General features: G+C 38.2%; 2 long non-coding RNA genes across 2 annotated transcripts; both read left to right on the top strand.

Annotated features, from left to right (window-relative positions):
- Nucleotides 1-8,199: 8,199 nt before the first annotated feature.
- Nucleotides 8,200-10,556, top strand: LOC119796163. Its single transcript, XR_005282426.1, has 3 exons — nucleotides 8,200-8,292; nucleotides 8,762-8,880; nucleotides 10,421-10,556. It is a non-coding gene; the product is annotated as an uncharacterized LOC119796163 (long non-coding RNA).
- LOC119796164 lies at nucleotides 9,296-9,858 on the top strand. Its single transcript, XR_005282427.1, has 3 exons — nucleotides 9,296-9,349; nucleotides 9,441-9,530; nucleotides 9,608-9,858. It is a non-coding gene; the product is annotated as an uncharacterized LOC119796164 (long non-coding RNA).
- Nucleotides 10,557-15,001: the final 4,445 nt, after the last annotated feature.

Raw genomic sequence — 15,001 nt, 5'->3', positions numbered from 1 at the left:
AGCACGATCCGTACCATCAGCTCATTTGCGCCTGCGCGAAGAGAATAACTTCCGGGTTGCCAAAAAATAATGTAATTACGGTACTGAAAAAACTTTATTTATAGCCTTAAATAATTAAGGAATACTAAACTACATCGTAAAGAATATATTGAAGACTTTTCTGGAAGAAATGGATGCTTTTTAAATTCAATCCATTGTATTGCTTGACGTCATTTTTCTGGAAGAAAAATCCAAATTTTCGGGAAATGTTCCCTTATCAATGAAAAACTGCAGGTAAGGAAAGGTAGCAAATGAATCCATTGTGGGATCAGTGCTGCTGGAGTGCATAGTTAAGTACAGAGTAAATCAAATATTTAAACAAATTTAAATATATACGCTGTGTGACGTATATTTGCGCATGCTCAGAGCAGTCAAAGTAACTATCACAAGGCGATTGAACTTTTTTAATGTATTTTCTGTTTTTTTATTTTTAGAAAATGCAATATTGACGAAAATACAAAGATATACAAAAAGAAACCCATGCCTCTAAAAAATACAAAAGAATAACAAAAGTAAGAAAAAGGAAATATTGCCACCGGAAGTTATTCTGTTCGCGCACGCGCAAATGAGCTGATGGTACGGATCGTGCTACCGGTACGGATCGGGTAATGACACACTCCAAAGAAGATATTTTTGTTTTCACTCCAGAGAAGATATTTTTTTGTTTTCCGGTTTGAGCTACTGGTGCTTTGCAAAGCAACCGGAGTCTGTATTGATGGTTTGTGTACTGGATTAAACGGGACTTGGCCAATTTAGGTTGGGATGAAGGATTGTTGATTAGACACTGGATTTGGAAATTGGAAGATTCAAGATGGCGAGCCACCCTATGGACACAGTGTGAACTGTGCATGAGCCAAGATTGCACCCCCTGCTGGATGTTTCATGGTTTACATCTGAACTGGTAGGATCTTTTCACCTCCACCAAAACCAGTGGATCCAGGTGGATAACATTGGACTGATAATTCAGAGAACAAAAAAGCAGCATCGGAAGGAAAAGACTTTATTCTGTGGAATACAGACTCGTTCAGGCTTTTGCTGAATATTTTGAGTTTTGTAACAGTTTGATTGTATTTTTATTTTCTTTATTCATTGTTTGGTTCCAAATGCTAAAACAACATTTTGTCTAAATTCAATGATACCTATACTAAATTAAAAGAGTTGAGATAAATACAACTAAACTCATTAATAGAAGAGTTAAATAGAGAAATACCTTGAACTACCTCGAACTGAAGATTAAAATAACTAAAGGTTGCAACCTATATTGATAGGACCCAAAAGGAATTGAATATCCTAAAATTAAACTAAAAAGGTTTAACACAAAAAGGGATTTATTCCACAATAAATGTTAAATGTAAGTCATTGTCTTTTGTCCATATGTTCAATAACAAGCCGGCATTTAAACTTTACTCCCTGGTCTGTGTCTCTTATTTATCGTAAGTTTTATCGTACTCCTCTTAATCGAGTCTAGGTTTCTGATCTTGGTCCACAGAACTTTATCATACTATAGTGACCCTATATATACAAAATGCAAAATAAATCTGTCTAAGTCTGTTTGTCGTATCCACTTCCCCAAAGCCCACTCTGTCAAGTAAATTCACCAAAGGCTGCCTTCTTCGTCTGACACTCCTCAAACTTCCTGAATGTTACCAGACAGATGTTGGTTTGCTTGTTTACCTCTAGAGAGCAATAGTACCGTAGATCGCCACTGGGAGTATTAACACAGAGAGTAGTGTAAATGGGTCTTCTGTGTATACAAAATGACAATAAATGTTGTCTAAGTCTAAGAATGATAACTGATCGTGTATGATTATAATAGAAATCTGTTATATTAGACACCATCATGGGAAGTGTTGGCCTACTGGTTACAGCAGTGCGCTTGCGCTCTGAGAAGGTTGCAAGTACCCAGTTTGATCGCCACAGCCTGCCACTCTGGGTCCCTGAGCAAGACCATTAAAGGGGAGCGCCGTTTTTTTTTTCCATTGGTTCCTTGATTTTCCGTTATTCCATCATGTTCTATCACCCATATGAGTTTAGTGTCATTTGGAGCCGTTCTGAAGATATTCCGTTAGGTTATATCCAGTAACGTCTTCCTATGGGCAACGACTTGAAGGCACAAACTAAACTGTTCATCATTTATTCTTTATGGTACGCCAGCATTCAGAACATGGAGGCCAATCACTGTCCCCCAGACATCCACTGTTAGATTTTTATATTAATATATTTTTTAAACAAAGCGGAGTGTGTATGACGTCATCTTATTTTGATAGAGATGAGAAATCTTCTTCCTGGTATGTTGAAGTACCAATAGTCGGCATCCAATAATTTAAATGAACAGTCTTAGTTTTTGGGAATATATCAGCTCACGAATGAGCCTGAAAAAGGCTTGAGAATGGCCTTTGTCTATGTCAGGGGTCCTGTCTGTGTGTTTGTTTTTGTGTTTGTCTCCCTTCCACCAACAGGAGGCGCCTGGTTCTGTTCCGCCTCCTCACACACCTGCTGACGGTTACCTCATTAACGGAGTGCTCTTAAGCTGCTGATTGCAACTACCTCGAGGCCAGATTGTTTGCCAGTTTTTTGGTACTCTAGCCAAGCTGAGTTTTCTCTGAATAAGACTGAGTTCTTGTCTCCTTGAGTTTTAACTTTGTTTTTGTCTTTGCCTCTCAGCAGGAAGTCATCCTGCAAACTGGACCTTTTCGGACCTCCTCTCCCAGGAGGGATCAACTGAGTCTTAAACTGAGCCAGGGATTCAAACAGGAGGTTTGGATCCAGTCTCCTTTTTGAGGACGTTGAAATTTCTCTTTGAGCAAGGGAATCATCTTCACCATGACCCGTTCAAGTACAGCAGGAAATCTGAGTGGCAACCAGCATCTCCGTTCACCTACAGTAGACCGTCCGAGTTCTGGGTAAACCCTGTTCCGCCCTCCGCCCAATCAGACATACACTGGAAAACCAACACACAGATTGGAGTCAAGGATCCTTCACTTCTCTGGAAACGTGAGTCAACAATCAGATTCTCTCCTTCAAGATCAACGAATCAAATTTCCCACTGAGCCTGAACTAACAGTCTGTCTTCCCCTCGCCTTCCAGTTCCGGCTGAGCAGAGTTCAGAGAAACTCTGCACCGAGCTTAACATCTTCAATAAAACCTGTCAAACTTTACATCTGTGTCTCTCTGTTTGGACTTCTGCATTTAGGGTCAGTCCTTTAGATAAAATCCTGACAGTCTCCATTCAAACCCAGGTTTAAAGCCTTGCAGGGCAGCCTAAAGCCCACTGCCAACATTAAGACAGAAAAAAGAAAGAAAATAAGAAACGATAGGAAATTATCTATAAACCAAACTGAACGATTGTTGTTCTCAACTTCAAAAACACTTTAGATTTTAAAATGGAAACATTTCTTTTTTTTTTATTTATTCAATGTATAACATGGATGCATAAAGACCTAATTTTATTTCAGTGTTAAATTCTATTTAAAGTAATAGATTATAATTAAAAATGTCTCTGGACCTTTACTGGTTGATGATTTTCTTCATTCGGAGACTGCTGATTTTTAATTGGTGACCCATGCTATACATTATATACAGATATTAATTGCAGCATATGGCTCAACATTATCACCCAAACTCAACCAGTTTTTTTATATTAGACTCTATTGGCCTTTTTAAAACACACCCACTTGCAATTTTCAAAATAGAAGTCCCTCATTTATACCGTTATAAATATTGTATTATGATATAATATAATATATTATTGACACAATAACTGGGGAAAACTTATTTAACAATTGGAAATTAATTCTATACCACTGTTGGGTCTGACCCTTTACTTAACACACAACCTTGCTAGACTTTCAAAGTAAGACTCCAGGGACTCTACAAAATAAACCCTCTACATTATACACAGACATTAATTGCACAATTTGGTTAAACACTATGATCCCAGCTCAAATAGTTTGTTTAAATTACACTATAGGGGCCTTTTCACAACCCTGGCAAATTTTAAAATAAAACTCTCAGATTTATACTTTAATAAAGGATCTATTCACCTAATAGCAGGGAATAACAGTGATTTAACAACTGGAAATGGATTCTATATCACTGATGGTCTGGTCCTTTCTTTAACACACAACCCTAATAGACTTACAAATTAAGACTCCGGACACTACAAAATAAAAGCTTCTTTATTAGAAACACTAATTCATTTTGGCATACGCCTCATCTTTATGAGCCAAACTCAACCAATTTCTTGAAATTATACCACCAAGTTCTATTGACAACACACCTGAGTGCACATTTCTAAAGAAAGCTGTCCCATTTCCTCAGTGATAAAGCATCTGCTAACATCGTAACATGCAGCCTAAGCCCGCTAATGATGCTTTCATCACTACAAGGCAATAAGGAAAACCAAAATGACCCTTGTGTTTCATAAGTTCTCTACTTCTATTTCGTAGCTTTCAGCCAATGGGACTCACAACTCTCTGTGCCAAGGGACTTGCCCTTTTGCTGTCCTTCAGGAGCCCTCTTAGGCATAAGCAATCAGTCTGGGGGGCCCCAATGTCACTACTATGGGCACGGTTTTGGGGGCCCCACCCCATTAGTCGGGCTCCCTGATCGGGCAGTAGGTGGCCCCTCTTCAAAATTTCTTTCAAAATGTTCTAGTTTTGATTATTATTTCTCATATAAAAACAAACCAAAAAGAAAACAAGAGTGTGTTGATTCTCCTCACACTTTCACTAAGGAATAGAGCAGGGGTCACCAATGTGGTGCCTGTGGGCACCAAGGGGCCCACAGCATCTTCTGAAAACAGAACAACTCACCAGTGGGTTGATTTTGAAGTATTATATCATTCTGTTGCTCTTTTTTAATCATTTTTAGAGCATTTTGTTGTATTAATCATGTAAAGCATTTAAGCATTTGGAAACTTCAAGATGAAAACATCTAAAAGAAAACTGGAAATTAAAAGACGCAATAAAAATATGTTTATTATGTTTAGGTGAACGCTGAGCCCTCCAGTTAATAGGTCAATATTGTTAGCCCTTCCTATGACTCAGTGACCATGAAGTATCCCTTAACCTTAAAAAGGTATGTGAACCCTGGAATAGAGGTTTAAAGCTACAGTGTGTAATAATGACAGGGATATACAGTCAGAAATGTAATATATTATACATAACTATGTTATTTATCATCATCTACTAGCTCAGCCTCTTAACCTTAATATTTGCGTTGCCTTAGCATTCATTATTTATAATTACATAGGAGCGGGTCTCGCGGCCATGGAGGCAGACATCTTTGCGCTACGGCAGCGCAGAGCCAACAAACTAGCGATTGCGAGATCGCCCATTACGCTCGAAAGTAACTACGGCAAGTTGAGAGAGATGAACTGAGACGGTACTGAACAATAGATGGCAGTATTAAAATTATCTATGTAAACAAACCTCATCACTTGAGAAGGTAGGTGATGCGGACGTCGTGGAAGACATTTTGTCCCGTAACGCTCGCCGTACTGTTGGGGGGGAGAAGCGGTGGGGGGGAGATGTTCATGTTGCTGCGGTCTGCAGTCTGACCGCTAGATGTCGCTGAAAATTACACACTGTAGCTTTAAGGTTGAATCTCTTACCACAAAGAAACAAACTCTGATCTGAGACTCATCCTACTGAACAACTCGGCCACATGGCAACATCTAACACCTTAATAAAATTATTAACTACTAATAATATCTGCCCTGAGTTTCTCATATCTGTGGAAGGTTATCAAATCAACAGTGGCATCCAGATTTATTACTAAGGTAAAGTATCTTGTATGTTAAAATTGCATTTCAGAAAGAAAAACAGATTACAATTCTAAGCTGAGCCAAAAGAAATGAATAACTACTGAAATCCCTGAAGTAAAGTAAAGATACTCAGAAAAGTACTTCACTATAGTAAATGTACTTTATTACTTTCCACCATTGCAGACTGGTTATATATCGCTATCTGAAAAAAGAAAAAGTTAGCAATGAAAATAACAGCTACAGATTTAAACCCAGTAATTTTGTGCTCTGTTTTGTGGTGATGGTGTGGCAGGACTTCTGTGGAAAAGCACACTGCAGTCACCAGTGGACAAGAAGACATCTCCCCACAGCTGTACATGCTTGTCCAACTGGTAAAATTAGCCCTTGTGAAGCAAAAGCCAAAGTTTACAAGTGGCTGGTTGGAGTGAGTCAAATGTTAGGTGCCAGTTGGCCTCTTGCAGTGTGCACATTTTTTCATTCTGCCCTGCACTAAGCGTGGACAGTCTGCTGCATGGAAACCACCACTTCCTACGGTGGCCGGGAAGTGCAAACCAACAATACAAAATCTGAAACACTTTTACAAATCTCGAAACAAATTTACATTTCAGAAAACAAATTTACAACAAACGAAACACTTTTACAAATCTCGAAACAAATTTACATTTCAGAAAACAAATTTACAACAAACGAAACACTTTTACAAATCATAAAACAAATTTACATTTCAGAAAACAAATTTACAACAAACGAAACACTTTTACAAATCATAAAACAAATTTACATTTCAGAAAACAAATTTACAACAAACGAAACACTTTTACAAATCTTAAAACAAATTTACATTTCAGAAAACAAATTTACAACAAACGAAACACTTTTACAAATCATAAAACAAATTTACATTTCAGAAAACAAATTTACAACAAACGAAACACTTTTACAAATCTTAAAACAAATTTACATTTCAGAAAACAAATTTACAACAAACGAAACACTTTTACAAATCATAAAACAAATTTACATTTCAGAAAACAAATTTACAACAAACGAAACACTTTTACAAATCATAAAACAAATTTACATTTCAGAAAACAAATTTACAACAAACGAAACACTTTTACAAATCATAAAACAAATTTACATTTCAGAAAACAAATTTACAACAAACGAAACACTTTTACAAATCTCGAAACAAATTTACATTTCAGAAAACAAATTTACAACAAACGAAACACTTTTACAAATCTTAAAACAAATTTACATTTCAGAAAACAAATTTACAACAAACGAAACACTTTTACAAATCATAAAACAAATTTACATTTCAAAAAACAAATTTACAACTGACAAAATCTTACGGAAAGGGAGGGACTGTCTTCGAAGCTTACCCGGAAGTGATAACCGGAGCGTTCATGATGACCCAAGATGGAAGCGAATCGAGTTGCGTTTTGCCCGTTCTGCGGCACTCATGTGAGCAGTTTAACGCGGTTTTGTTTTTCCTGCGGTCGGTCCTTGGAGTTTTTAAATGGTACCGAACAGACGGAAGAAGAGGTCTTGTGCGAAATTCTGTTTCCCCGTGAAATTCTGTTCCCCCTGTGTCGGGAGTGCGCGTTGCAGCCAGAGAGGCGGATCTGCCCATTCTCAAGGGGCTCCTGATCATTTTTCAGGAAAAACAGCTCATATAATCATCTCAACTTTGTAACATCCATTTTAATCGGTTACTCTTTTTAAAAAATTGTAAAATAAATACATTAATGAGGCCCTCTTACGCTGTTTTGTGTTGTTTTTTAAACGCCAAGAGAATCGGTATTTCTCCAACTTTTGTCCCTTCAGCCTGACAAAAATAAACGTCAGTCACCGAACACAACAACACGTAGTGTATTTTTAATTTTTCAATGCTGATATAAGAGGATGGAAACTGGCTGATAGGGCACACAGATTAAGACGTCCTGCGAAGATGAGAGAAGAATTTCTGGTTAATCACCTTCTAATGTAAAATATGACAGATTACTGGATTAAGGACATTTATAGTATACCACATCACACATATCAATTTTAGAGAAATTGGAAACAGTTGCTCTTTATTTCCCAAAGATATGGGAGGAGGAGAGGAGAGAATGGATGTTTCAGCTGCCTGAAATAATCTGTTCCCCCTCCATAACGGGAAGAAATTGATTTACCTGCAAGTCTTTAACTGTGCTTATTCCCCTCACCACCAAGAACAAATCCTGTGGATTTGGTCATATTTACTCTTTATTTGCAAAAATTAAAGTGGGGGAACCATATATTTCAGTTTACTGAAATAATCTGTTTCCCCTCTGATCCAGCACCACCTCCCTCTGCTCCATCATCTCCCTCTGGTCCAGGATTATCTCCCTCTGCTCCAGCACCACCTCCCTCTGCTCCAGCACCACCTCCCTCTGCCCCATCATCTCCCTCTGCTCCAGCACCACCTGATACGCAGAGAAAATCCCTAGCAGAGAAATGTAAATTTTCTTTTAAATTCTTATAAATATATATCAAAGCAACCCTGTCTCTCGTCCTTAGACAGCTGGAGATAGGCCCCAGCACCCCTCACGACCCTGCTTGGGATAAGCGTGACATAAAATGGATGGATGTATCAAAGCACATAGATTTTACTTTGTATTATCATACATATGTGTCTGTTAAAAATGTATTTGTATGGATATGCAATTTAGTCTTTTTTTTAATGAAGAATAATTTCAGTGAGTCAGTAAAAAACAGTTCTAGCTTTATTATTATTGCTATGTTCAAAGTAGCTGAATGAATCTGTGAAGTTAATACTTTCTCATTCTCCAATCATATGAATTGCATATCGTTGGATAACATATGTAATATGTTGTAAAATTGAATGAAATAGGTGCCATGATAATGAAAATAATCTTTAACTTTTGTTTCTTTTTCCACTTCACCTCAACCCGTCCTCCTCATCAGATGTCCATGAAGCTTTTTCTGGAAAAAACGTCTTTGTCCTTCTGTCAAAAGTGAATGCATATAAGTTGTTTTACTCTGACATTTACAAAATTGGTCCTGGCATGGAACTGGTGAGTCAGGTAGGTACAATGACCATATTGTTTAGGAATATCACAGCAGTTAAAGTATATAACTAATATTTTTTCTTGTTACACATTGCAGTCTATTAATGCATTTTTGGCTGTCATCGTGAATGATTACAACAGACAGAACAAGGGACAGGCGGCGTTCATAGATTCCTTTGCAATGACAGCAATGTGGCAGGGAAAAAGTCCTAGATTAAAGGTATATCTTACACATTTCATTATGTGCAGTTGACTGTATATGTATTACTCCTCCATGTGTTAGTAATATATTTAGAATCAATAAAAAAATGTTTATGGTTATATCCTTTTAACAATTTTTTTCTATCACCTGTGTGTTACAAAACATGCTTTGTTCTTGATTAATAAAAATGTTTAATTCATTTTTTATCATTCACAGATGAACCCAATGAATGAGGAAATTATTCTGGGAATAAACAATCAACACCACCACTGGACTTTAGTGGTAATACATTTTTTTTTACTTTAATAACATTAATTAGCATACTTATCTCATAAACAAAAACCACATAAATAATGTCAAATGCACGTTCTAGGTGATCTATCCGCAAAAAAAAAAAGTCTTTGTTCTTGGATCCACTGGGGGAATCAAAACAAGAAATCAAGAAATGCTTGCAAATCACAAGGTAGGGTTAAAATGAAACTTTTAATGAAGAATTAAAGTCATATAAAATTGTTCTTATTAATGTATCTATACTTACAGGGCATTTATGAGGAAGAAGGGGTGCAATGTCTCACGTTGGACATGTGACACTGTCAAGCATCCAAAACAACAGGATAGCACATCATGTGGTGCATTTGCACCGAAGGTGCATACATATTGTCACACAGTGTATGACTTCAGGATTTTGATATATATTTTTACACATGCACAGGGAATACTTTCTTTGTAACTTCAATTTAAATCCATTAAATGAAGCTGTACCTCTCAGTTTGCAGAAATGATCCTAGCAAAAGAGGTTGTGGATTTTCCTGTTTCCACTGAGGCAGTCTACAGCATGAGGTTTGAAATTGCTGTGAGACTTATTCTTAACAGTGGTGAGGATAACATTAATATTCTTATTTTGAGTGTTAATGACAATTGCTATCACAATTACCATTATTTGTAGGCTATGTTTCACTGAAACATCTATACTTAGCCAAAAATTAATACATTAACATGGAATCAGAAAACATTTATTTATGGACATTGTTTGTACTGGAATAATCATGTGTGTGTGTATGTTTTTATAATGTTGTTATTACCAGATGACCTAAAAGACTTGTGTCACTTCTGTGGAGAGATGGAAAGTGACACGGACGTGAACTGGGGAAGAACTTTTTTAGAATTTTTAAAAGATTTAGTATAAGTTAAATGATAAGGACAAGTTTTATCAAATTGTATCTTGCATAATGAAGCTTTGATAGGATCCTCCAGCAATTGGAATATAAGGGAATCTGAAATTATTGATTGCGTAGTGTAATCGCAAAGACATATTTTTAAAATAAAACTTTACATTTTTGGTTTCTTTCATAGATCCTCTGTGACATGTGCCTGAGGTGGTTCCATCAGGCGTGTGTGGCTAGCCCACCAACTGAAAAAAACTTTTACTGCTTTGCATGTTTGCCTTAGGTTCCTGAGTTTGCTGTGGTGTGCTGGTTTATGCATGTTGTTCAATGCTTCATAAATGACATTTTAAAAACTATGTTTGATATTTATTCTTCAAGACTTTATTTTAACATAGTTATTGAAAGATTTAAATTCCAAGGCCTCTTGCCTTTATCAAATGAAGAGCAGATGTTTTTTGAATCAAAGTTAAGGACTTGCTGGTAATTTTTTTCCCCATGTTATTGGGAGAATGGATTATATCAGACAGCTAAAACAGTACATAAACATAATCTGTTCCCCCCCTTTAATTTTTGCAAATAAAGAGTAAATATGACCAAATCCACAGGATTTGTTCTTGGTGGTGAGGGGAATACGCACAGTTAAAGACTTGCAGGTAAATCAATTTCTTCCCGTTATGGAGGGGGAACAGATTATTTCAGGCAGCTGAAACATCCATTCTCTCCTCTCCTCCTCCCATATCTTTGGGAAATAAAGAGCAACTGTTTCCAATTTCTCTAAAATTGATATGTGTGATGTGGTATACTATAAATGTCCTTAATCCAGTAATCTGTCATATTTTACATTAGAAGGTGATTAACCAGAAATTCTTCTCTCATCTTCGCAGGACGTCTTAATCTGTGTGCCCTATCAGCCAGTTTCCATCCTCTTATATCAGCATTGAAAAATTAAAAATACACTACGTGTTGTTGTGTTCGGTGACTGACGTTTATTTTTGTCAGGCTGAAGGGACAAAAGTTGGAGAAATACCGATTCTCTTGGCGTTTAAAAAACAACACAAAACAGCGTAAGAGGGCCTCATTAATGTATTTATTTTACAATTTTTTAAAAAGAGCAACCGATTAAAATGGATGTTACAAAGTTGAGATGATTATATGAGCTGTTTTTCCTGAAAAATGATCAGGAGCCCCTTGAGAATGGGCAGATCCGCCTCTCTGGCTGCAACGCGCGCTCCCGACACAGGGGGAACAGAATTTCACGGGGAAACAGAATTTCGCACAAGACCTCTTCTTCCGTCTGTTCGGTACCATTTAAAAACTCCAAGGACCGACCGCAGGAAAAACAAAACCGCGTTAAACTGCTCACATGAGTGCCGCAGAACGGGCAAAACGCAACTCGATTCGCTTCCATCTTGGGTCATCATGAACGCTCCGGTTATCACTTCCGGGTAAGCTTCGAAGACAGTCCCTCCCTTTCCGTAAGATTTTGTCAGTTGTAAATTTGTTTTTTGAAATGTAAATTTGTTTTATGATTTGTAAAAGTGTTTCGTTTGTTGTAAATTTGTTTTCTGAAATGTAAATTTGTTTTATGATTTGTAAAAGTGTTTCGTTTGTTGTAAATTTGTTTTCTGAAATGTAAATTTGTTTCGAGATTTGTAAAAGTGTTTCGTTTGTTGTAAATTTGTTTTCTGAAATCTAAATTTGTTTCAAGATTTGTAAAAGTGTTTCAGATTTTGTATTGTTGGTTTGCACTTCCCGGCCACCGTAACTTCCAGAGGTTATGAAACACTAATGTTCAAACCACTGCAAAAAAAAAGAAAAAAAGCATTTGTATGCGGTGGTACTGTTGATTGTCGGAGGATCCTGCCACTAGAGGGTGCTACTGCTGCTTTTGGTGAGACGTATCATTTTCACTTCCTGTTTTGACTACTGAGCAGTGTTGTTGCTGTTCAGTCGTTCTCTGTCTGAATTAAGTTATTTTTTCTGCGCTATCTCTGTATCTAAGTAACTGACCAGAACTACTTGAAATCATAGCGCCTTCTGCTGCACTTTTCTACTGAGCACTGGTCAGTTTCACACGGTTTTATTTCTGGTAGCAAGGAGTAGCTAGCCTAGGGTAGCGCTAGCTTAGCATTGCTATGGCTTCTCTCTCTCCCTCCCCTGACTCTTTTCCAACTCTTCCTTCTTCCTCTCCTGCTCTCTGTGTCAGATGTTCAGTTATTCCTCTGCCTCCTTTAGTGATAATGGGATGTGTAATAAGTGTAGTATTTTTGTAGCTTTGGAGGCGAGGGTGTCAGAGTTAGAATCCAGGCTTCAGGCTGTTGAACATCCAGGAGTTAAAGTAGGCCCCCCACGTAGCTGTCCTCCAGCAGTGCCTGAGCAGCCAGGCGATTGGGTAACTGTACGCAGAAAGCGTAGTCGTAGATCTCTGCCCACTGGTCACCACCAACCCGTTCACGTTTCTAACTGGTTTTCCCCACTCAGTGACACACCCACTGAGAAGCCCATTCTGGTGATTGGCAGCTCCATAGTCAGAAACGTGGCATTAGAGACATCAGGGACCATAGTCAGATGTTGGTCCTGGTCTGATTCGGAGAGACGGCATCCATCCCACTTTGGATGGGGCAGCTCTTCTTTCTAGGAATCTGGCCACATTTATTAGTCCTCAAAACCCCTGACCACCCAGGGTGCAGACCAGGAAGCAGAGTTGTCCAGGAAGCAGAGTTGTAGTTTAACACACATCTCTGCAGCTTCTCTACTGTTACCCACTCTTTACTCCATCCAGACAGTGTCTTGCCCACGACCAAAATCTAATAAATTAGCAAAGATTCACAAAGGAGTAAATCCTGATAATCTAATTAAAATTAAAATAACTCTGTTATTTTAAGTCTGTTAGTTAATGACTTGATTTGTGATAATCACATTGACTTATGTTGCCTTACAGAAACCTGGCTGCAGCAAGAAGATTATGTGAGCATAAATGAGGCAACTCCTTCAAGCTATTTAAATTTTCACATCCACAGAAGTTCTGGGCGAGGAGGAGGAGTAGCAACAATCTTCCAGTCTGACTTACTGATTACTCCAAAGTAGAGACTGACACAGGAGTGGATTTTCACTCCTGTCCCGTCCCACTCCCACAGAAAAAAATGGTGTCCCGTCCCGATCCCGGGCCAGAGTAGAAATCTAAATCCTGTCCCGTCCCACTCCTGGTGAAATTACTCCCACTCCCATCCCGCTCCCATTCAGAATGACTCCCGCTCCTGCACCACTCCCATTCTTGTTGTTTTTGAGCGCGGGTGAAAAACTCAGAGCGGAAGTTACTATTGGTTTGCTCCCGCTCCCGTCTGCTCCCGTTAATGTTTAATCCTGTACCGTCCCAATCCCGTGATCGTTACTAATACTGACTCCCATCCCACGGGAATCCCACGGGAATCCTGTGACCATGGGATTCCCAAAAAAATGTCAGTCTCTACTACAAAGGCAGTTAATACATACAGCTCTTTCGAACATTTAACCCTTAATTTCCCTGATCCTAATTTCAAAGCCAGAAAACCTCTTCTTTTTGTAACTTTGTATCGTCCACCAGGTCCTTACTCTGAATTTTTAGATGAGTTTTCAGAGTTCCTTTCTGATTTGGTATTAAATACTGACAGGGTCATCATAGTGGGAGATTTTAACATCCATGCTGACATTGAAGGCGATAGCTTAAGAGCAGCCTTTAATGCAATCTTAGACACTATTGGCTTTGTTCAGAGTGTGAGTGGTCCCACACATTCTCATCTTCATACTTTGGATCTTGTGCTGACATACGGCATAGAATGTGAAGAAATAACAGTATTTCCTCACAACCCTGTCCTCTCTGACCACTTTCTAATAACCTTCAGGATTACTTTATCAGAGTTCTCCTTCCCCAAAAGAAGGTTTCACTTTAGTAGATCCTTATCAGATAGTGCAGTTATACATTTTAAAGAATCTGCTTCACTTTCTCTCTCCTCTGTGTAGCTGAGCAGTGCTGCAGAGTGCAAAAGCTTAGATTATTCCCCTTCACAGGTTGATGATTTTGTTGATGGGGTTGCTAGTTCTCTGCGTACTGCCTTAGACAACGCGGCCCCTTTAAAAATGAAAACCATTAAAAATAGAAAGCTTGGTTTAATGCAGAGCCGCACACTCTGAAGCGAAATGCTAGGAAACTGGGAAACTTAAATACAGTTGCAAACTCACCCAGAGCCATAGCGATCCGTGATTGGTTTGTCTCTGGAAGGTGAGGCAGCATCTGAGCTAGTCATGGAATCTGAACCGGGTTTAGACTGCTCTGATCCAGTTGAACTTTTGGAGTGAATAAAACTATTGTCTTCATCTAAGCCTTCAACTTGGATGTTAGATCCAGTTCCAACCAGGTTATTTAAGGAGGTATTCCCTTTAACCAGGTTATTTAAGGAGGTATTCCCTTTGATCTCCTCCTCCATTTTAGATGTGATTAATCTATATCTGTTACAGGGATATGTACCTAAAGCTTTTAAGGTTGCTGTAATTAAACCTCTGCTTAAGAAACCGTCTCTTGACCCAGATGACTTGGTCAATTATAGACCTATATCCAATCTTCCTTTCTTATCCAAAACTCTTGAGAAAATAGTTGCCAAACAAGTTTGCGATCACTTACACCATAATGAACTTTTTGAAGAGTTTCAGTCTGGCTTTAGAGCTCATCATAGCACTGAAACAGCTCTGGTGAAAGTCACTAATGATATTCTGATGGCCTCAGATAATGGAC

This window comes from Cyprinodon tularosa, unplaced genomic scaffold, assembly GCF_016077235.1.
Source record: "Cyprinodon tularosa strain WSP-4 unplaced genomic scaffold, ASM1607723v1 ctg539, whole genome shotgun sequence".
Lineage (NCBI taxonomy): Eukaryota > Metazoa > Chordata > Actinopteri > Cyprinodontiformes > Cyprinodontidae > Cyprinodon > Cyprinodon tularosa.
The sequence above is the reverse complement of the archived record's forward strand: the minus strand, read 5'-3'. Positions and strand labels throughout refer to the sequence as shown.